Genomic DNA, 27,008 nt, shown 5'->3' on the forward strand with positions numbered 1-27,008 from the left:
CCCACCCCCATTGTGTGTGTGAGTCTGTGTGTGGTACATGGAGTCAAGTCTTGCAAGCCTTTTGAATACAAGTTAGGTTTTTTGGACATGCGATTCTTCCGTTAGATGGCATTTTGTGTTTCATTTTGGTCCTAAACTCATTATTTTGTTGGTTTTACAAAGCAAAAAAAGACTTTTCCCTTTTCTTTTTGCCGCTTTTTGTTTCCAGCAGCATGTTTTAAACACAAGCTTTAAACTTTTACATATTGGAAAACAAAAGTTCTGTTAATTGTTTAATTATGTACATTCTGCAACACTTACAAACTAATATCACTCCTTTTATTGGCAAACAACCTAAGCCAAACAGAGACTACCAGAACACTGCACTACCAGCTGTACTTCTAAAATAGAATCATATTAGGGGTTTATTTTAAAGGAATTAATCATTTGTGTGGAATAAAATCACTAAAATAAAGCATATATAGCAATACTGGGGTTAATTTAAAAGGTATTTAAGGTGATATTTTGACTCATTCTTTCAAAGTGCAGTGCTTTCTTTTATGCAGCAAAATGCAAAACAATAAGTAAATAATATATGTATTTCATAGATACCAAGGCTTTCATTGAAACATGTGTGATTAGCATATTGTTTGTTTCATGCTGCACCGTAGGCCTATTTGTGTTGTACAGGGACCTATATGGAAATGAGCGCTTTGAAAAAAAATGAACAGAAATGTATCCTATTTCTTTAAAAAGGGGCACAAATTTGCTGTGAAGATCATGCTGGCAAAACCACAGAGGGAAATGTCAGAAAAGGGGGGGGGGAGGTTCAAAGAGAAAATAGCTGACTGACTCTGTAAGTGAAGCTAAGCTCAAAATGAAAAATGTTCATTATATGCCCGTCAAGGTGAAAGGAAGCCATCTCCTCGCCGCTGCAGTTAAAATGTCGACCTCTCCTTCTGTAAAGGGCGAAACGAGGAGAAATGTAAAAAGAGGAGAAAAGTGTATTTGTGTGTGTGTGTGTGTGTGTGTGTGTGTTTTGCACGTGTGTGAGTGACTAATCTGAGTTGCAGTTTAGACAAGGGCAGCAATGTTAATGGTGCAACTCAGTAAAATGACCCCTACATCCGTTTCTTAATACATTTTACAGTGCTTCAGAAGTCCTCATATTTTCCCCTAGTCAGCAGTGTTTGTGTATCATTGTTGTGTGTCTGGGCATGACCTCGACAACAAGCGTCCCCGGCCTCTTGGACCTCTGCTTGTCTCTTTGTGTGTACTTGCTCATGTTAAGGCTGTTAAATCGCACTCAGGAAGCATTTTGTTCAGCAGCGAAGCAGAGTGTTATGGTCGACCTCCGTGGATCGCAGATGCTGTCCCCAGTGCCTCATTACTGACAATTTATATAATCTAATGTTACTTGAATCACTCGCTGTGCTGGCAAATGTGTTTATTTTTCAACAAGAGCTCTCATTCAGCGTTAGCACTACGGCCGCCATGATGCTACAAAATCCCTGGAAAAATAAGCCAAACAGCTGGTGGGAGCTCAGCGGCTGACCACGTCTTTTGACAAAGAACTTCAGGAACAACCATGGCCTGACTGCAAATGAGGTGAAGCCTCACAGTTTTGATTTGTTGGATTCTGTGCCTGTGCCAAAGCCCATTACAATTTTCATAAGGATTCAATGCCAGCGTGGCAACGCTTAACTATCTGTTATGGATTATGAGGTAACCTTCCACCTCACTATCTTATTTCTGAAGCAGTGTTGGATGTGGAAGTTATTCACATTTTTTACGAACGTGAGCAGCGGCATTAAAGTGCTCAAACGCTTTTTTAAGCCAAGGACCCCTTGAATGAAAGAGATGGAGCATATAAACCCTTCCCGGTCTGCCGGCGATTTGATTTGGTCCTGCAGCTCAGGGTTGAAACCTGTACATGTATCTATCCTGCTTCCTTTAAAAATTTGTAGGAACAAATCACATACTGGCTTATCCCCCTGGCGCGCTACTGGCAGGTTTAACACATTACCTGACAAAAATGACAATAGAGAAGCAACCAAGCAGCTTCTTGTTTACATTCAACATGGTGGCCACCAAAGCGCATCAACCCATTGATGGTGCTGTCGCTACTACGTCACCCGTATCGCTTGTCTGATTGGTTGAAGGACTATCCAATTGCATATGGAGTTATTTGAAATATGCCCGTTGATCACGCCTCTTTTGCTGTAGAAATTACAGAGCGGACTCCCCAGACTAATGTTCATTCTTATGACATGGTCCCATAACATGGTGTTCTTCGGATGCTTTTATGGAGACCTTAGTGGTCCCCTAATACCATATCTGAAGTCTCTTTCCCAAAATTTAGTCTTGGTGCAGAATCACAGCCACTAGAGCCAATCCCACAATGAGCTTTCCTTAAGACGTGCCATTTCTGTAGTCTGTAGCTATTGAGGGTGGTAGGCCTTGACCAACTGCCATTTTGCTCATTTGAAAGCCACAGTGTCTCTCTCTCATGGGTGGGCAAAATTCTCTGTTCGGGCAGAGCAGAAAAAGGGGTGGTAACCTTGCTCCTTATGACCTCATGAGGGGCAAGATTCCATCTGAGTTTTTATTTTCTCAACGCCAGAGCAGGATACCCAGGGCTTGGTTTACACCCATTGCCATTTCTAGCCACTGGGGGACCAAAGGCAGGCTGGGGAACACACATTAATGTTAAAAAAACTACTCATGAAGTGGAATTTTCACACCATGGGACTTTTTAAAAGATTGAGCTTGGTCTGGTGATAGTCAGACTAGAAGGTACCCCCTACTACATAAAATGAAGTAATACAAACTGGGCCTACAATAAAGCCTAAAGCCTTTATAGATACCTTTATTGCATAGAATACTAAGCTATTAAAACCTAACCTAATAATTGTTGGCATGATTGTCTTAATGTGGCTGTTAAAATTCAAGTCCGAGTCCATGACCACACCAAGATTTCTGGCTTTGTCTGTTGTTTTTAACATTGTCGTTTGAAGCACTCATTTTTAATCGTTCCTCTTTTGCTCCAAAAACAACCACCTCAGTTTTTTCTTCATTTAATATAAGAAAGTTCTGGCACATCCAGTAGTTAATTTGTTGAAAGCACTTAGTCAGTTTTTTTTATTGGACTGTAGTCCTCTGGCGATAAGGATATGTACATTTGTCTGTCAGCCGCATAACTAAGGTAACTTATTTTAGTTCTTTGCCTCTTCGGCCCTTTGTTGCGTTCATTTGCAGCTTTATTCAAACAGTGAACAAACTTTCATGACAAAGAGAGCCCCCGCTGTACACACGCGGATGTCTATACAAGACTGACCAGTGAAAATCAGAATAACTGTATTTTTATATACTTCTTGTCCTCACACATTTCTCTGAGACCTTCAAAACAACTCATTTGTGAGACACTAATAGTTTCATATTCCAATCTTTTCCTGCAAACTAGTGTCCCCTTCACGCTGACCCTGCCACGAAAGCTCCCTGAGAATAGTTAGATACATAGGAACACCTGTATGTGTAAATACCAACCTGTCACTCGCAGTATGATTGGTGGTGTTTTAAGCCCCCAACGTTGACTTCCAGGCAGCTCTGCCAACGTTGACTTTAAGGCACCTAACCATAACCTTAACCCTAACCATTGCCTAATCCTAGAAGGCAATGTTGGGGGCTCAAACACCAAACACCTCGCAGTGTCAGTCAAAATAATCACAAATAGATATTTTCCTCGTATCATGCAGCCATATCTAAGAGGCCATCACTCGTTTAGGGATTTCATATTCGGAAAATTGAACTTCTTTCTAACTAGGGTCGGGTATCACCATGATTTCCTGATTTGATTCCGATTCACAGGGTCCCTATTACATTTTCGATAACAATTAGTTCAATTTCAATTTTGCTTGGATAAAAAAAAAAAAAGATTCTCAGAGATCTTATTCTGTAAATTGTACAAGCACAAAGCAACCTTAATTTTGTTCACAGTGCACCAGGTTAATGTTCACATTAAGAAATGACCCCCGAAATCTCACATGACAAACATTTATGGTAAAAGGTATAAATTGATTTCAGGATAATATTAATTAGTATCAGGTCACTCACACAGATTTTAATTGGAGAATTGATTACTTTAGCCCAGCTCTGTTTCTAACATGTATATGTAGAGGGGAAATATATATAAAACTGAAATAGTCATTTCTTGCCTGTTTAAAGAACCATATTGAGTAACGTATCACAATCCAACACACTGTCCGCTCTTTTTCTTACAGAAAGTGATTTGCTTAGTGTGGCGTTGACGTTGGACTTCACTCTCAGCATCAGCAACAAGTGATTTCTCAACACCTCCAATCTCTCAAAGGTAGGATAACTCACTTTCACAAGACACACATGGCAGATGGATAACTGGGAGGGCACAGACCTCCACCAAGGCATGCTCCTATGCCACAATGTTAATGTAGTGTGAATTTGCCCAGTCGGAAAATCTTTCAAATTATTCCGACACTACATGAATGCAGCACAAACACCATAGCTCGCATTGGTAATGAGACGGTGTATCCTCCCCGCACTTCAGATCCACTCCAAAATTCTTCCAGTTTCTTCCTTGGACCATCCTCCACCCTTCCAAGTGTTTTTTCTAATCCTGCCTACAGACAAACAGAGACAAAAACATGATCTTCTTGGCAGACGTCATGATGTACTGTACATTTTCATGTTGTAGCACTGAGCATAAGGGAAAGAAAGAGAAAGAGTATTCTCACACTCGGTTAAAGCTTCCAAAATTGTATCAGACAGAAGAAAGGCAAATGTTTGATCCTACTGGGACAGGTCGTAGGCAGCTTATTAAACAAAGATGTACCATACAAATGAAATGCTTACAACACAACCCCCTACAAAAAATCTAAATTGTTGCAAAAGAATTATGGAAAAAAACATTAGTACATACCTAATACAGTACCTAGGTTTCTAAGAGGCTACGTAGATCACATGATGACACCACTTCTTATTTAATGGACCACACTGACTAGGAATAATAAGTGAAGAAAAATTCTTTAGCAAAACAGTTTGCCCTCTCAGAATTTAGGATATTATGGATTGGTGCACAAATTGAAAAAAAAAAAAAGTATAAAAAGCAAAGAAACTCATTTGCTAGAGATGCAACAACCTAAAAGTAAAATATAGAGTGATATTTTTGAGTACGGCGCGCCAGTACTGTCTCATTATTTATCTCATCTTCTAATTAAAACAGTCTCAGCAGGTCTCTAAATGCCATATTGACTTAAGTTTCAAACCAGAAATACAATTTTTCTTCTTTTGCCATTTTGTGTAATGAGCCACTGTTGCTGCGTCCCTCTGCACAGCGTTGAAAATGCTTTCTTCTTGTCAGCTCGTGCTTTTCATGCAGACGGTTAAAAGACATCAGAACAGACTCATTGGAATGATAATCTGGTATGCGTCTGCACTTATAGAGAATATCTCGAAGCATGTCAGACTTGCATCAAAGCTGTTGTTGTAATTTTCTTTTCAAGGGCAACTTGAAAGAGGAGTCGGGAAGATAGTGGCATTAGTTTCTTGTTTTCTCCTACATGGCAGCCAGTTTGAAAGTAACCCAGCGCTTTTTGATGGGAGTGTAGGATGATTCAGCAGGAACCCAACAGCCCATGTGACTGATTCACATTTAAACATAAACAGAAATATGGCGACTCCAGGGAGCTCTGCAGAGGAATGGAAAGTAGCCCCAAAGTTCACCGCAGCAAATCAAACGTCTTTTTATTTAACTCTTCCTTTCTGCTTTCCCTGCCTCTATGGCTCCCTGTAGCATTGTGCACGCATAACAGTGCCTACTGATTGGGCTTATTTGAAGCACGTAGCTTGACAAAAAAAAAGAAAATGGAGAAGAGGAGATTTTCCTGTGTCACAACAGGATTGAATGTGGTTCTCCAGAAGAGGAGGGCCTGAGAGGATTATATGGCTCAGTGGGTGCTGTATTGTGTGGGGAGTGGATACAGCAGGTACCCACCGAATCCTAGCCAAGAGACAGACACAGTGTTGCTAGGGATAATGTTGCCTCCCAGCAATTAAACTCTGGAGGTTTTGGAGTGGTTTAGGAGGAAGCTTGTTAAATTATCCCATCGCTTCTTTTGCCGTTTCTCTCTCTGTCGCTCTGCCTCTCTGTTAACAGCATTTCTTCTCTTTTTACAGTTTCACTTCATGTGGAACTATAAGGGGAGCCATTTGCCTTGAATGCTTTGCTACCTAATTGAATCCTCCCCTGTTGGTTCATCTTTTTCAATACACACATAAAGAATGCACACAAATTGAGACATGAGGGGAAACTGCACCTACACCTCACTCTGTTAAAATAAAGTGACACTAAGAATTCCAAAAGCTGCCGGTTGATGGCAGCTTTGAATTAGAAACATGTACGCTTTAAAAAACAAAACAAGACTTTTAATCTCTGAAATAGTCATAATAATCTAATACTTTATATTAGGAATTTGTTTATAAGAGGGATACTCACTTTTTAACGCCACTTTTCACTATTTAGTTTATTTGCACTGTTTGCAAAATGACTTCTGACTTAGACTTATGTAGGATCCTTATAACTGTGACATACATTTAGTTGGCAGTACAGTACACCTCCTGCATGCATCATTAAACAGTTTCATATGTTATATTTGTCAGTAGTTAAATTAGTCTATGTGTATATGAATTCAAAGGTTCTGTAAGAACAAAATTGTATCTGTTTATTGTATTTTCATTAACCAAGATTTCCAGAAAGCAGTTTTTTCCATCTGTATCATTCCCCACCGTTTCCCCTGCTTCATTATTCACATTGCTGTAAATGTCAGATTTTCACATTGCGCACAGCTGTCTTTCTTGTCTTTTCACTATTCTTTGGGAGTTTGACATCCTAGTTACTTTTAGTTGACACATCAGTAATTTATGTACAATAATCCAATAATATACAGTAACATTGAAAAAAGCCACCCCCCTTGCATAATGACTTATTTTTCTGTTATTATATTACAGTAAAAGCACATTCTGTTTGTAATACTTCTGTACTTTTACTTAATTAAAATTTTAAGAATTTTTTGTATTCTTTGCACTGCTACTTTCAGTGAAAGTTATACTGTAATCTTTTTTTCATTAAATCATAGAGAATTGATTTTTTATGCTTTACAGCAATAACATTTACTGTATTTACATTTTGACCTCACCTTTCTATAGTTTTTTTTATCGTATCTATCTTTTATCTTTTGTCATGGATTCAAATAGCCTACTTTTGCATGCCTACAGCACAAGTTTATTGATTGCACTTCAGTTGCAATTCTGTTTTTTTGCTGACAAAATAGCTACTCAAGGATTTTTTTTCTGCCCCACAGAGTTCTGGGATGTGTAGTATTAACTGCACTTGCAGTTACCTCTAGTAACCAGGGGTGTTGTCAAATCAGCCAGGACTGAAAACTTAAGGATAATAACTTTTCGTGACCAACCTAAATTATTCTTCCATCTGTACCAGTACCAGGTACCAAACAGAGAACTTAACACCGGTTCCCTGAAACTTGTGCTGGATTCACTTCATTTTACCTTTTGAGTTCAACCTCCATAAAACTCCTGTCTTGCTTTTCTTTTTCTATAAGGGAGAGGTGGTGCTCACTAACTTTGACCAGTGTCCTCGTCCTCGGGCAAACAAACAGCCCATTTCAAAGGTGAACGTCCATGCCATTCCTGTTGGAAAAAAACATTCCCTCATTTATTTCCAAATGTGACACTGTTCTTCCTAATACCCTTGGGACTTCTGTGTCCGTAGTTCCAGGTCGGTTCCCAACAGCACAGCAATGCTGCGTTAACCTCTTTTCCACACCCCTACACACACACACACACACACTCACACACACACACACACACACACACACACACACACACACACACACACGCGCGCACACACACCCACAAAGAATCATACACACCCCAAGGTAACTGTGGGTAGTAGAGCCCCAAAGCTTCGTCGTCCAGGACAAATTGGTAGCAAGCGGCTCATTTACTCGGAGCCGTCATGAATGGACTGTGCCGTGACTGTGTAAACAAGTGCAAAGACTCCCAAGGGCATTCCTGCATAAATAATGACTCCAAGAGATGTTTGCCATTTGTACCACTCACCGGTTGCAGACATGGGTCAGCTAGTCTCCTCTGTGGGGAGTCTTCAGTAAACAACAGCCGCTGTGTCCATTAACAACTGTGTGGAAAGTTAACCTGGTCACAGGTGCAAGGGCAAGTCTCCCAGGCTCGGTGATAGTGGGAATTGGTTTGGCTTCTTCCTCTGCTTGTTTGGAAGCTTTTGGTTTTTCGGAGACTAACTTGCGGCCTCTATGCTTTGGTCTGAACCATAGTAGAAGTGAAAGCTCACGTGTTTACTTTATTGTGTTATTGTGTTTTGTAATTGGTCGGACTACCCAGCGTAAATCAAGCCAGGTTACTTTGACATGATGACATTTGAGTGATTTTTGTTTTGTCATCCTGCCCAGGTAGAGATGTTGGCGACAGGTGAGGAGTCAAAACGCATCACAACACCTGTCATTTTAGCCGAGCTTTGGCTTGCCGGCAGTCTACTCTAAAAACACAGAGTTGAGTATGAGTGCAATTTGTTTTTTTCTCTTTTGCTTAGTCTTTGCATGCATAGCGGAATAAAAGGGAGCTTACATATCGTACAAATCGTTTCCTGGAAGGTATAGAAAACAGCCGTATTTGTTCTTGACTCCCAGAATGAACCAGACTGAAAAATTCAGCACTGAAAGTTTTGTAAATTGCTCCACAGACTCTTTGTATGAATGCACCTGAGGTTGACTTTAGAGGAGCGATTAATTTGGCTGGATGCAGAGCTTGTTGCTTTGGTCTTACTTTGATAAGGCTATTTCTGTTTCTATGACCGTTGAGAGGACGTGCCTTTAGAGACGTAAAAAATAAAAATTAAAAAATTGTTTTAAAGGTCAAAGTATTTTTTTTCTACAAAGAAGTAAGATGTTTAAGTCAGGTATCTTACTTGGTTATCACATCTGATCACACCTAATTATACTATGACCAAATACTAGTAATTGGCATGTTACAAGGCTAAGCTAAACTAAACTGTTACAACAAAGAAACATAGCTACTAAAAGCTAACATAGCGCGTACACATAATGGTATTGTCTCCTTTACTTGCTTTACAACGTGAGTGAGTTGTGCTGTGTTAAACTGACTCACCCAGGCACTGTTTCAGTTTGCCGGAACCGGGCCTGCTTGCTTTGGTGACCTTGCCGTCTTGAGGGACCTCTGCTTAGGGTAGGCTTTCCAGCGTCCTTCACTGGAGTCAACACTTCGCAAGCTTTTTTTTTAAGAATCATTCTTCAATGATGATTGTCTCTGGCGTGTGTGGCCTGTGGTGTCCTTCTGCTTAAAATTTAAAAGCATAAATCTGCTCTGTGTTTATGAGGACTATGGTTAACTGCTTCTCAGATCTTTGCAGGGTAAATCCAGACAGCTAGCCAGACCATCTGTCCAATCTGAGGTTTACGAGACTAGGCCGAGTTAAATTAGCATCACACAAACACGCCCCCTCATGTGTCACGTGTCAGTACTCACCCTACTGGCACTGACTACATTCACTGAAGTTAGGACCTGTTCAACGAAACAGGTTACTTTTTTTTCTGCTTCTGTTTGATTTAATATTTTCCGTGCGTGGGCACGTCATATATAGTTGAGATCATCAACTCTGAACCTGACTGACCGTCATCCCGTACAGCCACAAAACCGTGGCTACAAACTGCCACTGAACTGCACTCTTCCTCTTCCTCTTCACTTTGTTCAAGAAGCAGTGGTGCACTGACCTTATATAATCTCCAGCTCCATGAGCGTTGTGTTCTTTTGAACTCTGCACTCAGCTATGTTTTTAGATGGCCACCCAGGCTGCGAGCAGCACTCCAAATTGTGTTTCATAATTGTTTGGCATATGGGTTTCCGCTCTAAGCGTGGGTTTGAGGGAGAATGGAAAAAGCAAGAGGATGTGTCAGTGGGAGAGAGAGAGGGGAAGAAATAAAGAGGAAGACAAAGCAGCACCCACTCCTCATTAGCTTAAACATTGCATGTATCCGCTATCCTGTAAGATAACATTTGAAGAAGGAGGAGAAAACAGAAAGCGGAAGCCCACATCTACTGCGCCACAACATGGGATGGAGATATAAAACAAATCTCCACACTTAGACTCTGCCATCTGTTCATCTCGGAGAAGAGCATGCCTTTGCGGCACTTTTTTTCTCCCCTCCCATAGAAACCATCAAACTCTTTCAGAAACCAGACAGCTTGACAAAGTGACACGCCTGGGTGCCGACCCTGTGGCTGCATGTTTTTCTTTCTCCTCCTTCCTTTTAGAATTTTCGAGATAGTTTGCATATCCAAATCCAGTTTTTGATAGCATATGCAAAATACAATGTGACATAATACAATTTGAGCTCCATGTGAGAAAGGGAATTATCTTGGCCGTGATTGTGAGCGCTGTGTTACCCGTAATCACTTTCCTCCAGGAGCGAAGACGTGACTCACTCACAACTTGACCTGCTGTCGTTATCTGTTCCCTCCGACAATATTTATGCATTTGGCTTCATATTTTGTTTTCCTTCAGGTAAATTAGAAATGAATTGGGAATGGACTAAATAAATGAGGGAATGATGAAAAAATGAGTAATCCCCCCTCCCTGCAAATTGGAACAAGGGAGTAAATCCCCCCGGCAATAAATCCCCCCACTGCTTCTATCTTTCTCAAAATGCAGTATGGATGCTTCTGAGGAAGTGGTCGATCTTCACAGTAAAGACGCGTCATGGGCTTCTTCGCTGTCATCTCCAAGCCAGACAAACACCCCGGTGGTCTAATTGATACAGAATGTGTTTTCCAGGTCCCCAGGGGAAGGACACACCACACGAGTCGGGCACACCGTGGAGACATCCAGAACATAGCAATGTGTGAATCTCAGTACCTTAGCCAAAACAATGTTCACGTCAATGACTTTCTTATGAGGAATTGATTGTATGATTCTATTTTAACTATTTATTTGTAGGATACAGCTGCAAATAAGTATTTGAACACCTGAGAAAATCAGTGTTAATATTTGGTACAGTAGTCTTTGTCTGCAATTACAGAGGTAAATGTATTGTATTTATATAGCGCTTTTCTAGTCTTAACAACTACTCAAAGCACTTTTACATCACACAGGAACCATTTACCATTCACACACATTCATACACTGTGGCCGAGGCTGCCGTACAAGGTGCCACCTGTTCATCTGATAAACACTCACACACATTTACGCTCCGATGCACAGCATCTGGGGCAACTCGGCTTGCCCAAGGACACTTCAACGTGGGACTACAGGGCCAGGGATTGAACCACCAACCTTCCAACGGGCAGGCAGCCGCTCAACCACTGAGCCACAGCAGCCCCGTGACGCAGAGGTCAAACGTTTCCTGCAGTTTTTTACTAGGTTTGCACACACTGCAGAAGGGATTTTGGCCCACTCCTCCACACAGATCTTCTCTAGATCAGTCAGGTTTCTGGGCTGTCGCTGAGAAACACAGAGGTTGAGCTCCCTCCAAAGATTCTCTATTGGGTTTAGGTCTGGCGACTGGCTAGGCCACGCCAGAACCTTGATATGCTTCTTCCAGAGCCAATCCTTGGTAATCCTGGCTGTGTGCTTCGGGTCATTGTCATGTTGGAAGACCCAGCCTCGACCCATCTTCAATGATCTAAATGAGGGAAGGAGGTTGTTCCCCAAAATCTTGCCCAGGTCATCCTCTCCTTAATACAGTGCAGTCGCCCTGTCCCATGTGAAGAAAAACACCCCCAAAGCATGATGCTACCACCCCCATGCTTCAAAGTAGGGATGGTGGTCTTGGGATGGTACTCATCATTCTTCTTCCTCCAATCACGGTTAGTGGAATTATGACCAAAAAGTTCTATTTTGGTCTCATGTGACCCCATGACTTTCTCCCATGACTCCTCTGGATAATCCAAATGGTCATTGGCAAACTTAAGACGGGCCTTGATATGTGATGGTTTAAGCAGGGGAATCTTCCGTGCCACGCATGATTTCAAACCATGACGTATTGCCAACAGTAACCTTGGAAACGGTGGTCCCAGCTCTTTTCAGGTCATTAACCAGTTCCTCCCGTTTAGTTCTGTGCTGATTTCTCACCTTTCTTAGGATCACAGAGACCCCACAAGGTGAGATCTTGCATGGAGTCCCAGTCCGAGGGAGATTGACAGTCATGTTTAGCTTCTTCCATTTTCTAATGAATACTCCAACAGTGGACCTTTTTTTTTCACCACGCTGCTTGGCAATTTCCCCGTAGCCCTTTCCAGCCTTGTGAAAGTGTACAATTTTGTCTCTAGTGTCTTTGGGCAACTCTTTGGTCTTGGCCATGTTAGTAGTTGGATTCTAACTGATTGTATGGGGTGGACAGGTGTCTTTATGCAGCTCACGACCTCAAACAGGTACATCTAATTTAGGATGATAAATGGACTGGAGGTGGACATTTTGAAGGCTGACTAACAGGTCTTTGAGGGTCAGAAAGGGTTCTTGCTGATAGACAGGTGTTCAAATACTTATTTGCAGCTGTATCATACAAATAAATAGTTAAAAAATCCTACATTGTGATTTCTGGATTTTTTTTATTTTTTAGATGATGTCTCTCAAAGTGGACATGCACCTACAATGACAATTTCAGACCCATAGGTTCCATGATTTTTAAGTAGGAGAACTTGCAAAATAGCAGGGTGTCCAAATACTTATTTTCCTCACTGTAAGTCAACAAGACAAACATTCAACACGCAATGCCAACTTTGAAAACTTGTTTTTGATATTTGCGACACATATGTAAGAAATATCGAGGTTAAAACAACTAACCCCATTCTGATCTTCATAGTCATCAAATCCAGACATTTCACACTCTGTATCAAATGTAATCCTGTCAGTGGCTTATGCGTCATAACTTTCATGGTGCACATTCACCAAGAATACACTGATACATTGTGACACATTACTTCCAGCATGATGACAGTTGTAATGCCAAAACTCAGAACGTCATGAACAGATATCTGTGTTGTGTTGTATACAAAGAGGTAATCTCTAACTATTACAAATTGTGTGTGAAATGGTCAAGGGAACATCTTATTATTTAAATTTCCTTAGTAAGTTAGTAATCATTATAGGAAAAAAGGGTTGTCAGCTATTTTAATTTCATTTTAGTTTGCTGTGTTGGGTTTAAATGCAGTTATTGAAAGAACTTCATTTAAATGCCTTTTTTTTTAGACTAATTCACCTTGACTGAACAGTTTTGGAGTCATTGGAATGGTTATATGACTTTTTTTCCTCGAGTTAAATGGTGGTTGTCTTGCTTCCCTAGCGCCTGTGAGCGGGAAAAAAACAGCCTTGCAACTTGCGAAATGTAATCATGTAGCTTTAAGAACAAGGTAGCGATGGAGCTTTTCACACTATTACCATGGCTGAACAGGTCAAAAAGAAGCAGAAAGCATTGTAAGCACGTCAGACTGATGGAATGAGATTTTACAGTGTTGCCAAATATCTATTCCAAAGCTGTAAGGGGAGCTCTATGGAGAAACCTGCGTTCAAAAAGCGAAAATTGAAAAACTGCATAGCGCCACTAAGCCGCAGTAAATATTAATTCATCATTTAGTTATTTCTGGAAATATAAATGCAGCACCGCCATATGAACGTTGTGAAAAGTATTGAGTATATCTGCCCTGTGATTCAGATCCCCTCCAAAATGTGATGGGTTCTTTCTTCGCCCATGTGACACCCTACCACCAGGTTTCATGAAAATCCGTCCAGTATTCTTTCTAGGAAACTTATCAAGGAATTATTAAGGAATTTACAACCCTTTTTAAATAACCATACCACAATAACACTATCATATGAAAAAGGTAACTAAATTGAAGTGTACATATTTAACACTTAAAGCTTCATTATTTTATCAATACCTACGTAGTTTTCTTTTAGCCTGATTCTTTAAAACTTCTTTAAACTTGCCAGCAAATTATTATTAGTAAGTTTTATAAATAACCATAACATATTAAGACCGATCAAATGAAGGCTTTTCTAAGTAACTTCTTCTGGAAAAAAAACCCGGATACATTGCATGTGTACTTAAGCTAAGACATGTATTGACAATGCCGCAGGGCTGCAAACAAAGGGTGTAAAGACTGAACTGAAACAGCTCAGGGTTTAAAACATTATTGATACATTAATTGTGTTAAACATGAGAAAGACGCTTGAATTGTCTTCTGTCTTGATTGCAGTGGATTAAGTGGAGCACTTGTCTCTCTCTGTGTTTCGGCATTGGTGTCTGGCCGATGGCCGGCTAGTCATTTTTTTTTGAGTGTTCGGCTGCAGCCTCGTCCCCTCACCATGGCCCCTCAGCCTGCTTCCTCAGCCTGTAAAAGGGACATCCCTCAGGACAGGTGCAATTTGCCATGCAGTCACCAGGGTGTGGGTGTGTATAGCAAGAACCTTTTGTTTTCAGAGAATTGCTCCATTTTACTTGTACAGTTTGCTCAACTTTTAGTCTTCTTTTAAAATTTATTCTATTTCCATTAATGTACTTGTGAATTTCTAGCTATTGGGCGAGGACTCCGACGGTCGTATTATGCTCGTTGGCTATTTATTAACTTTTGTTTCATCAAAAATATTTAGGAATTTCTTCAAAGAAGGGCAACCCTTTTTCCTCGCCTTTTTTTTAATCCTGTTGAACATAGTCTAGAGGAAAAGAGCCTTTTCAAATGATGTCAATGATAATTTTAAGGCTTCACTGGTATTCACTGGCTGCAGCAGAAATGGCTGTCTATGATCGTCCGGGCTGTGTACTTCACACTCCAAACTATTTGTTGCCCAGTTACATTAAGGTGACCCCGAATATTCTATGTCATTAAATGCTTGGAGAGAAGAAAAAAAATGTTATTGCAGCCGACCGGAGTTTTTTCCAGCTTCAACAACATGACGTTTGTTTCTCTCACTGGACTTTTTGAGTGTCATCCTCTTTGTCCGTTCTGCTGTAATGAAATTCTACAATTACTGGGCTCTTCAGATCTGTTTGTTTGGCTCTCCTACGGCTTCCCCCCTAGTCTTGCATCACAGTCACAGCTTTGCACTGAATGCTACCAAATGGGTTTCCTAGATACCCTCACACAATGCAGTTTAATTCTGGTTACACAACACTAGATGTCACTCCAATGTTCTGAGATTAGTTTGATGTGACTGCATTTGCCCACAACCTAGGTGGACATCCCTATTTGCCTTTTAGTGCATTTCCACACATAAGCTCTCATGCTTTCACATCACATTACATCACACATCCCCATAGTTAAGCATGGATCAAATGCTCGTGTCATCCGAGTCGGAGATGCTGCCTCAGATAAGCAGATTTAAAGTGTGTGTTGTTTGAGCAGAAAACTGAAGAGGGGTGAGCACTGTGGTGTGATCCTGGGTCTCAAGGGGAGGCTCCCGCTTGTCAGAATGTGCTGTTGCAGGATCTTCCTGATGAAGTCATTAAGAAGTCATTAAGAAACCATTAAGAATCATTAAGTCGGCGAGGTGGCACTCCAATGCACGCACAGCGAAGCGCCAGGCATCAAGAAAAACTTGTTAATCACGTAGTTTGTTTCCCCAGTGTGAGACTGTAAATACTATGACAGTGTGTTGAAGTGTGCATCCTAATGAAAGTCTGTATTAGCTCCTTATTTTTTATTTTTTTGCCAGTGTGTGTGCAAACGCCCGTCTCCAGAGGGGCCGCTCTCATCATCACACACTGGCTGCCTTCTCGCCAGCTAACTCTCTAAAGCAATAAACAAGACCACGCGTTTCTGATTCTGTTTTCCCTCATTTTCCCCTCATTCGGCCACTTGGCTGATTTATAAAATGGAAGAGATATCAGGGAGAGAGTGTGCTTTTTTTTGGGACGCATGGTCTTTGGGCTTCCCATTCGCAAACGTACATGGGTATGAGTCGCCAAGTAGGTGTCTGCACTTGTCATGCCTATAGGCGTGCCCTCGGTGTTTTTCTAGCTGATTGTCTGCGGCCACTAGAAGCCCCATACTGTAACAGGTCGAGAGGAGGAGGTCGCTGCTCGAAAAACCACTACAGAGCTCTTATCTTACTCATTAGGGCCTGAGCGAGATGTTGCCCTCCCCCCATGATTATCTCCATACAGTAAATCTCGCATTAGGATGTCCCTCTGAACCAAACCCTCCGAGACATGCCGCTATCTCCAGGATAAGCAGGGAGGTACGAAGGCTCTGCTGCCGCCTGACACTGCTATCAGACAGTTAGGCTCCATGGTACAGGTGTGTGTGTGTGTGTGTGTGTGTCTGTGTGGGGGGGTGGAAAGGTCCTACATAACAGGAGGCGAGGCTAAAAAGGTAACTTTTCCACGTGTGTTATTTCGCTGTATTTTTTAATCAGAAATAACACTAGCCAGCAATGCATAAAATAAAACAATCAAATAAAATGACTCAAACCCTGACACAAAAAATTAGTCACATGCCAGAGCTAGTTGAATTTAAAAAGAAAGTAACTAGTGCTGTCAGTCAAACGCGTTACTGGCGTTTGTCATGCCACTTAAAAATGTGTCTTCTTTTTTTCAGCAGTTTAAAGTGGTTTGTTTATCTTTGTAACCATAGTAACATGGTACCAGTGCATGTTGGGAAACAATAAGTAAAAGTTGCCATGGGGTAATCAGCTACAGGAATGTGTGAGCTCTACCAGTCGTCTGTTTCTGAGTGGATCGCTTTTCCTTCTCCTTTTGCTAAGGCGACGTCTGTGTATTTCTCATCGTGTAACATTAGGTTATTGCTCATTGTTAGTTTGTAACCATATTGAGGAAGCTAAGAAGCTAATTTGTTTGTGCTAGGCCAAGTTAGCTTATTTTTCTTGCCTGTTGTTTTTACTAGCTTGATTTTGTTTATCATATAGGCTATAGTGCCATGTAAGCTAAGCGGTGCTATTTACACTGATATTTTGCATTTGGGTTTGATTTATATTATAGACGTCTCATTGTATTGTATTGCAGTTTCACAAAATTCTCAGTAAAGTTCATGGAAATGAAGCAGCTGTGTCCTGGAGTTTCTTGGGAGTGTTTAGGCTGAATGGAAAATAGCCCATGACAGCGTTAACGCAAACTCATTTTAACGGTGTAAATCACTCTTATCGCGAGATTAACGTTCTTTTTGGCCTAGCAAACGTTGTAGTTGTTTTTCATATGCTGCTGCAACAACTAGTAACATATAGAAAATCTGCAACACCACACCGGATCTAGCTAGACCGGAGACACAAAAACAGACACACTGCACACATACCGTTTGGGCTTGCAAGCCGGCCAAAGAGCAGTAATGTTACGTTTGGAGTGGATGGCGAGCTTGAGACAATGAAATGGATGCCGATAAGATTCTAGATGGAAAGTTTTTAAAAGCTGCTGAATGGTTTTATTGACAAGACCAAAGTGACTTGTGTCTTTTGTCGTTGAACTGAGCTATCATCGCAGTACGTACAGTCTGACAAGAACCCGTCAAAGTATTATTTTCACCCTTTTATTGATATACAGTGTTACAATGTGTGAGACATTATTTGCTCCAAGTGAGAATGAAATTGAACACTACAGTAGGCTATATACCAATGTTGGGTTAAATAAAAAAACATTTGCACAAAACAAGCTGATCCACTTTTCCATGTGGATTAAAATAAGAAAAGTTACGGGACAAAAAGTAATCAAGGGACATTTAGAATAGATAAAAAAATGTGCAATTAATTACGAAATAACTGACATTAATGCAAATAATCGCGATTAAATATTTTAATCGTTTGACAGCACTAATACTAACAAAGTGGCAAAAGGGAGAAGACTTACCTTCTGGTTGTATTTGTTTTTTCTGATTCGTGCTTATCTCATATTTCTCCACTTTTGGCGGCTTCAGCCACTGATATAAAAGAAATTAAGTTACCGTGTTAGCTATCACATTTTTCACTGTAACCGTGAGGCTGCTTTTGTCCTGCGTAAAAAAAAAAAAATACTCTTGACATTTAGACACACGAGGCTGCTGCTCTTTTGCTGTTTTCTTACCGTCAGTCAGCTGTGGTTTCTATTATCGATGACTGCAGTCTTTTTTCTAACATTAAGCAGGGGATGTACTCGTACCTCGATTTTTTTCACTGGTCACGTCTGTGTTGCGTTCCGGCTGCTTTCCGTTTTTTTTCTGTCCTCCACAACGCGCCATACCACACCAGCAGCGTCTCATAAAATAGACCTGGTGTGCATCTTTAGCGGAGCCGAGAGCCACTTAGTTCACTCTTCTAGGACGCGCCGTGGCACGGCTGGTGGAATATATATAGAATATATTATATAATATACTGTATATATTTTATAATTTCATGTATCTACTGATTAGATTTACTCCCTTTTTCGAGGCAAATTTGGTCTGTTACTTTCCCAGAGTAGAAATTAATCTTATCCAGTCTCTAGTCCACAGATTAAGAGATGTATACACTTACATGCTAGAAACGTTGACCCCTCAGCAGCAGCAGCAGCAGCAGCTCTGACACATTAAATATCTGTCATCCCTGACATGTTCCAGGGCTCCTGTCCAGCTCCAGGGCCCCTAAATCATTTAACGCCTCCCCCACTGCCCGCTGTGACAGAACATCCAAAATAAACCGTAAAATTTGCAGGTGTGTTCAACAAAGCGTCTCATGTGATCGCAGCCTAGTGATTCTCTGCTTGACCTCCTATTGCCATCGCAGACATGGAAGAGTATTGACACAAGTGCTGTCAGAATACCGAAAAACTACATGACAGATGGCTTTCAGCTGCCATACTATTAGCTCCTGGATGTGCCTTTGTCTGTACATTTGGCTTGATACCTCTCCCCACTGCTTTTCTAGCCGGAAAACACAACCCTCCCGCTGACTGTATGACCCGGGTCAACCAGCTTCTCTCAGGGTTTAATCCGTGTTGTGTGTAAACATATTAACTGGCAATTAATATGGTGATTCTCCTCCAGATGTGCCTGGTAAAAGTGGAGTTAGACTTGGCAAGCAGCTATGGGTTAGCTGCCGAAGCAATATTCCACCTGTTCCTGCCGCCATTATATTCCACACAGGCAAACAAATGCCTCAAATGAGAGCCACAGCATTTGGTTTAGCGGCGCTGATGAGGGAGGGAGGTGGAGAGGGGTGGGGGGCGCCGCAGCAGCAGGTCTTGCAGCATCCATATACACCTGGTTAGTACGTGTTGAGAAGTGAAAGAGAACCTATTTTTCTGCTCTTCCGTTATGTTAATTTCAGTCCTCCCACACTTGGAACATGATGATGTGAGGGTTTCATCAACAGCTGCAACTGTCAAGTGATACAACATTACTGCAGTATCAGTCGTTTTCTGTCAACTAGTTAAACTCGACAAACCTGCTGTCGGATGGCATTGACAAGGTGGAAGAAAGTGATGTAAAATGTGGAAATCGGTGGCTTGATCCCATCCGTGGCATTTCACCTCACCAGCTACCTCAGGCATACAAACGGCCCAGGATTCCTCAAACAAATTGAACTAAATTGTGCTAAATTACTTATTTTTCTTTATCGATCCATCTTATTTTCAAGCCATATAATTTAATCCTCATATTACTAGGCCTATTTATCATCTCTGTTTATAAAGAAAACGGCGATCAATAAAAAATACCGACTCTCTTTGAAAATGAATCAATGTGAAACAATATGCTGCAGCATTATCATTCAAAAGCAGTGTGGCAACCTGATCTGCCTCCAATGTATTGTCAGAGATTCTGTGGCAAAGGTCCTATCTGACTGGCAGCGTGGAGGCCTTAAAATAAAACAAACAGGAAAAATAACACACTGAAACCGATCAAACTTGCGCAGCGTGTAAACCAGACGCATCATTTTTACCCGGTGCATTGGACAACTGTCGTGTTCCCTTGTGTTCCTCTGTTTTTTTTTTTTATGAGTCAGGTGCATGCAGGTCACAGCTGACTTATTGTGTAATGCCTGCTGAGATGATCACTCGCATCAACCAGCTGCAGAAAGAGTGATTGCACACAAGCTCTGTTACCTCCAGTTCTCATCAGGACTTCCTCAAAAACACCCACTGATTCCGAATTCAGAGCAGCAACAAAGCAAGTGGCTAGTTTTCATGTCACACATCCTCTCAGTTTTTTTTTTCCTCTCTCTCTCCCTCCCTCTGCAGCACTCCCATCATCCACAAGATCGACTGCATGATAGAAATATAAATGTACCGTAGCAGTTCTCAGTAGAAAACACCCACATTTGAATGTATTTGCACTGAACAATCACAGGATTCCCAAGTCAATTGCATTAGTTCCTTCTTTCCACTCTGCCTGCACTTCAGTGTGATTAAAAAGCAGATGTACAGCAAACATTGATCTCGTCTTGACATGTTACTCTTGTGTATTAAAACTCATTAAGTGTTAGTCTTGCTTGTGACAATAAACCTCATGCAGATGTTAACCCTGATGGTTGTTTGATAGGCTCATGCAGGCATTAGCAGAAACCCTGACTAAAGAGTCGTATGTTTTTAACATTAAAAAGCACCCCAAGATCACCTAATTACCAGTATAGTCTTTTGGAAGTTATATTCAATAGTCTTTTGGAAGTAATATCCGATGATCTGCTTTATAAATTAAAATATATCCAGTTAAATAAAAGATACATTTATTTGTAAAACATGTAAAGAATACACATTTGTCAACAAGGCCTTAGCTTTTCAGATTTGACATGGCATCCAACTTTTTAAACCCTTTCTTGTTCCTCTATTTTAGATTAGAAAATTATAATTAAAGACAATTATTTTGTTATACTACCAAGAAACACACCTGGGCAATCACTGCGTAACATGGGCTTGAATGTAGATTTGTTGGTTCTGGAAAGTTACTGCACAAAAAGTAGCTGATTTGATGGATGATCACCCAAGTTATTTAGTTTGAAGCAACTAATGTCTAAGATAATCGATTTTCTTGCGATGGGAAAACAATTGAATATGCATCTTCTCCTGTTAATGAAAAGAGGAAACAAGCTTCCCACGTGTTACAGGAAGCAGAGGGATTGTAATGTAACCTTCCTTACCGCCAGTATCACCACTGGCCACAAAGGAGTCACAATTGATTGGACTGTATTATTGTGCATTCATGTCTAAAAAGCCTTTACTGTGCTTACCACTTCCGAAAGGCAATGCGGCTTTGGCTTAAATTAGATGTCAACAGTAAGAAAGTGAAACTAGATACCAGGCTGCTAGCCGTTCCTGGAGAAACGGCCACAAACCTCCCACTCTCGGCCACATGGGGTCTGTCCTCCAGCCCTGCCCGGATGGACCAGCGGTCCCCTGATGGTCGCATCCTTTCCCCTGAGGTCCACTGTGTAAAGGGGAGAGATGCATTAGCAGACGCTGGCCACAGTTGCTCTGCCTGGCATGAGCAGCGTGTTGGCTTCGACCAGACCCGAGTCTTCCAAGAGCTCTGTCTTTTCCGGCCGGCCTGAGCGCCCGCATGGGGCCTGGCATGCTGAGCATGAGCTTGGCATCCCGGACAAACAACAGGAGGTGGAGGCATCCTCGCTCCCGATGATCTGCTCCCAAGGACAATTTCCCTTCTCTCAAAAACTGGCTGCGGTTAAGCACGCAACAGCAACAGCAGCGTTCACAGACTTTCAAATGGAATAGAATAGAACAAAAAGGAACTAAAGGGAAAAGGTTTGGTTTGCTTGATTTACATTGTATAGAATCACATCCAGGCTAATTACATTGTTTTCATGTCTGGATGCAGCATGAATTATGTGTTAGAATCTGGTCGGGCCTTGTCTTGTTTATGTCCTTTTGGAGACATATGCTGATGTACCAGTTGTTTCTGTAAGTTTATTTACAGAAGCATATGTAGCTGTTTTTTTCTTGTCAAGTTGACATCTGTATTCCTAATCTGACTCACAAAACTCAGATTCTGTCAACGAGCCCAAGACTAGACCTACATGATTTAAATCTCTATAAAAACAATAATTAGAAAATGTGATATACAATTTAGGAAGAAAACATTGCATGATGAGATTTGTGGATCAGATTTCAAAATGCTGAAACTATAAAACCACCCTATATAAACATAGACAAGGATATGAACTAGCTCCTAAACAGTTAAAATGCTGTAATGTCAAAGTTAAAACAATATTTTAGTTGCAAAGACACAGAATAGTTTACAAAATCATTTGTAGTCTGAACCATCCAATAATGTAACACCTTGAAACACTGGAGCTATCTAAAATTATATAATTTATATAACCAGGAAGGTCCTATATTAACCTCATTAACACATTTACTGTAGCTTAATGTAACTAACAAGATAACCATTACTTAGAAGAAGTAAGAAGTTCTTATGTTAACATAATTTTTTTATATTCAGAAAACATAACATTCACAAACAGTTACAAACAACACACTAGGACATAGGAGCGTGTCCCAGGGCTTATGTTATCATCATTAACAACATATTACAACATTCTATAACCAACAGTTAAAAGTATGACAAGAAGTGCAAGAAAACTGCAAGGTAAAACGTATTTATTTTACCACTACTTTTCCCGTGGTTCCATCATTATCATGTTGCATATTTCATTTTAATGATGAATAATCGGAATGTACCATGTTATAAATACCATGGGCAAAGCCAAAAGCATTTATACTGTTCAATCAACGGCACTTTGTAATGTAGTGCTTTAACATAACGTCTTGGCACATCAGTAATTTAAATGACCTCATGCATGAATATGGAAAATATGTTATTTATTTACCAATAGTCCTAATTAGCAATTGCAAAGGGAAGTTATGCAGGCTGTGCATACCAAGGTTTTGCCGTATGCAAAAAAAGGCTCTGGAAAGCTGTGCAGCAACTTTCAAGTATATGGTTGTGTTGACAACAAAACATCCTAACTTTGTAGCCCACAAAAAACTCTTGCACTATTCAGAAAGAAAATTCCAGACAAACTGAATGAATTGTTGAACAAACTGCGCAAAAGCTGCAAAGTGCTGGACAAGCATAGGCATCCTGCTGCCAGCTGTATTGTTTTTGCAGCCTAGTGGTGTAACTGACAATCCATTCAAAACCCTTTCTACAACTCCAGTCTTCATGTGTTTCACTTCTTACATTATGTCATACTGTGAAAGTTAGAAGCTGCTAAAGCATAAAAGGGACAAGCAATGTGATAAGAAACCAACCAACCCGTTCCCCTTTTACTATAAAAAAACCAGTTTGATTTGATAAACAGCTCTATGACTGATATCCACGTGTCAGCATCATATTGATCTTGTACCATGGCTAATGAGCTGGAAGCTAGACTCTCTTCACTTCTTCCACCACACTGACCAACAAACAAGGGATTTGAATCCCGCCAACGTCCTTCAGGCATCACGTGAGCATCTCATTTCCATACCAAGATCTGCGGATGGCTAGTTTTGTGACCGCCCCACCTGATGAAAATAAAGGAAACTGTATTTTAAAGCAGCGCCCTTCCCGCAACCCCCATAATTCATGCTGTTCATGATGTAAATATTTTCCGAGAGGTGAGATGACCCCACAGCATCCGGAAGGCCATTAATAATCATAAAAAAATGTGCTCCGCCCTTTCGATGATTAATTGCATGCATTTTGCATAATGCTTTGTTTGCTGTGAGCTTAAGCAATTTACTATCAGCTGACCAAACTGCCAAACTAACAAAGGCTACTTGAAAGGGATTTTTGTCCCTGTATTACTAGTTACTCTAAAGTTATCTCCATAAAGGCTCAAAGATGGATTCCCTTAATGGAACATTAAAAAGAAATGTGTGTCTGTGAACAAGCAGTATTAAATACTTGTCACAAAGACTAAAAGTAAAAAGAAGGTTTAAAAACCGAGATTAAAAAACAAAATGAAAGCAGTGCAGGCCGAGACATGAAGACCTCAAAACCACTTCCCATTCCCTTAGGACACCCATGTCTTTTAACTCCACATGTAATTCTACCACTACATTTCATTATTAACTGATTTAGATATTTTTTAAAGACAATAGAGTGCCCTATTTTTTAAATATAATAGATAGCCCGTTTAAGATTCTATCAATATTTATTTTGACTGAATCCTGGTTATGTGGATTTCACTGCCAAGAACTTTTGTATTCAATATTGACTTGAGTGAGATATAAAGGCCAAATGTTGGCCAAGTAAACCTGGTATCTTGGCAACTTCCACAATTTGTGCTGGCTCGGCTGAGAACAGTTTGTCAACCAAATCATTCAATTCAATTCATTTCACGTTTCTTTTGATGTAACACACACTTATTACCTCATCCTCTGCAATTCTTCAGAGGATATTCACATGTTCTAACACTACAATATGAACGACAAGGTTAACTGATTCAACACCGAATAGCTTGTTAAATCTGTTTATTAATTCTACTGCACACTTACTAAGTCGAGAAAAAAAAAGTGTCGGGCAAAGTTGAAAAGGAAGTTCAACCAACAACTGTTATATCTTCAGTGATTTTTAATAACCCAAACAGAATGTGTAGATTCATTTTTACAGTTTTGAGCGGCAAGCCAGACTGAAAATCGACGTAATTTACATGCAGCAGAATGTCATTATTTCTTGTAATTAGAATCAGAATTCTATGATAGACAATGTTTATTTAATTGCAGGCACAGATTCCATGTGGGCGTAATTAGTATTATTAGGCCTGATTACCAGCTATGTTTCTTTTTTTACAGGATGTCATGTTGGATTGTGCCAACCCTGTCCCTCAAAAACTAAATTCACATAGCACTAATTTGCATCAACAAACACAATTTGAAAGAACTGTAATTTCTTCTGGATCAGTTTTTTTATTTTTATTATCAACCTAACATTTTTAATGAACAGATTTGCAAAGTCACTATATATATCTGCATAACATTTACTGTCAACATATTATATTTGTTTCCCCTTTAAATGTGTGTGAAAAACACAAATATTTAGCTGTTTTCAAATTACAAAAAAAGGCTTTCTGGAGAATTTTAAATCAAATGCAGCGTGCACAGGGAAGCATGCAAACAATGTTTCTCAGCCTTTTTAATGCCTATTTAATAACTAAAAACAACATAATTTAGGTCGACGTGACTTGAAACTGAAACCTCTTATCCCATTTAGTTAAAATGAAACTGAGTTTATTAAACAGATTTTACTCAGGACTCCTGTCGAATCCCATCGCTCTGATGTGGCTGGCTTCACTTGTTGCATTCAGTGCACGAGTACAGTGCACACACTGGAATGTGCCGCGTTGTATTTTTTATAGTAGCCCTCTGATGTCATAAAATTCAACTCAGTGGCACACAACTTACATTGGGTTGTAAATCTGCAGGATTGTTTTATGCCACAAAGACGGATAGCTTCACAGCTCCAACAGCCCAGTCTCATGGCAGTTTGGGAAATGGTGACGTTATTTAATCTATTGATTTGGTTGGCTCCAAACAGGAAGCAGGTATTGTTGTCTCAGTGTATACAGGAGGCAGGCATCAAATACAAAAGAAAAGCCTAGTAAGTGTTTGTTTATGTCCTTGTGGCAATCAATCCTTTCCGAGTTGTCTCTGAGAAAATTGAACAGAGAGAAACAACCTTAGCGTTTAAGATGGGCTGCGTGAATGATATCGCATGTGTGACCAATTAAAACACACAGCTGTTCTTTCTCCCATCTGTTTTATAGCAGCTCTGCTTTTACTGACTGTTGCGGTGTCTGGATGGGATGTGTCATTCCCACAAAGAATCACTGGGCTCCTCGTTTGTTCTCTTCAGAGTTGCTGTCTGATTTATCCTCATTCATCTCCTCTCCTCATGGTCTTGTGTTGTGGAATCTTAACTTGGACGATCAGACAACAGAAAAAGCTTTGAGAGGGGCAGTTTCTGCTGGCAATGGGATCTTGAAGAAGGTCTGTAACTTCTAGTAAATGACACAACCTTCTGACAAATGAGAAAAACGAAATTAGTCGTAAAGTAGCAAACTTGGTCAATTTAAAACGGGGTTTTTGCTGGTATGAATAGTTGCTTATGGTGGCTAGTGTTGACAAACCTTAGATATTGATATGTGATAGACATTAGTATTACTCAACACATCCTCACTGCCATCGTGTCAAAAAGCGACGCTTGATCGGGTGCTTTTGGCGTTTTGTTATTGATGCAAAAATTCTCCTTTAGTGTCATACTTGGATGCTTTTGGTCGGGACGCTTGGCGTCACTTTTGCCCTCTGGGTTGGGACATACGGTTTGTTTAACTGTCATGTGGCACAAGAACGGGACAGTAATGTTTAGGAAAAGATCCCGGGTGGGGTTGAAAAATGTCTGTTCCAGTGACACGCAGTGGTCTCCGGCGTGAAAGTCCTGTGTCGTTTGACCCATCCACACCCCCAACCACCCTCCTTACGCGGATTTTCGGTCTTTGATACTACTTGCTACCGTTATTGCTGTTATTTCTACGTCATCTTACAGCGCCACAGTCGAGCTACTGCTCTGCCCGGTGCGACCCATAACAGACACTAACGGGGGATTTTTGCGTCCCATGCTGAGAGCCACCGAACAAGCATCAGTATTTTACAAGTTGGGGATGTAGCTTCAACAATTTCAAGTTATCAAAGTAGAATTACAGTTAACAGTTCCACCTTTGGCTCTTTTGTACTTGTGCCAAGGAGTGATTCTATAATTAGCGCCCCTAGCAATGGCAGGAAATATGCCCCCCAGCGTTTTTTTGTCGTCAAATCTAAACGTAACGATAGCGGTTTTAAACACCTCGTCGACGTTGTGAAATGGTTGCAGTTTGGGTACGTTTCGGCAACAAAACTACTTAAGTATAGAAAAAGATTGTGGTTTGTGTTAAAATCAGTACATTGGTTATGTTGATTAACTTCCAGTTATGATTGTGT

The 27,008-nt window shown here is 40.6% G+C and overlaps 1 protein-coding gene across 4 annotated transcripts in view; it reads left to right on the plus strand.

Moving 5' to 3' along the window:
• LOC117958594 (RNA binding protein fox-1 homolog 3-like) overlaps window positions 1-27,008 on the plus strand; it is a 407,104-nt gene that overhangs the window by 78,223 nt on the left and 301,873 nt on the right. For all 4 annotated transcript variants that reach the window (XM_034895077.1, XM_034895075.1, XM_034895078.1 and 1 more), the window contains one exon: window positions 4,260-4,348. The gene's annotated coding sequence lies outside the window, so the exon portion shown is untranslated. The remainder of the gene's footprint in view (window positions 1-4,259; window positions 4,349-27,008) is intronic.

This window comes from Etheostoma cragini, chromosome 15 (genome assembly GCF_013103735.1).
Source record: "Etheostoma cragini isolate CJK2018 chromosome 15, CSU_Ecrag_1.0, whole genome shotgun sequence".
NCBI lineage: Eukaryota > Metazoa > Chordata > Actinopteri > Perciformes > Percidae > Etheostoma > Etheostoma cragini.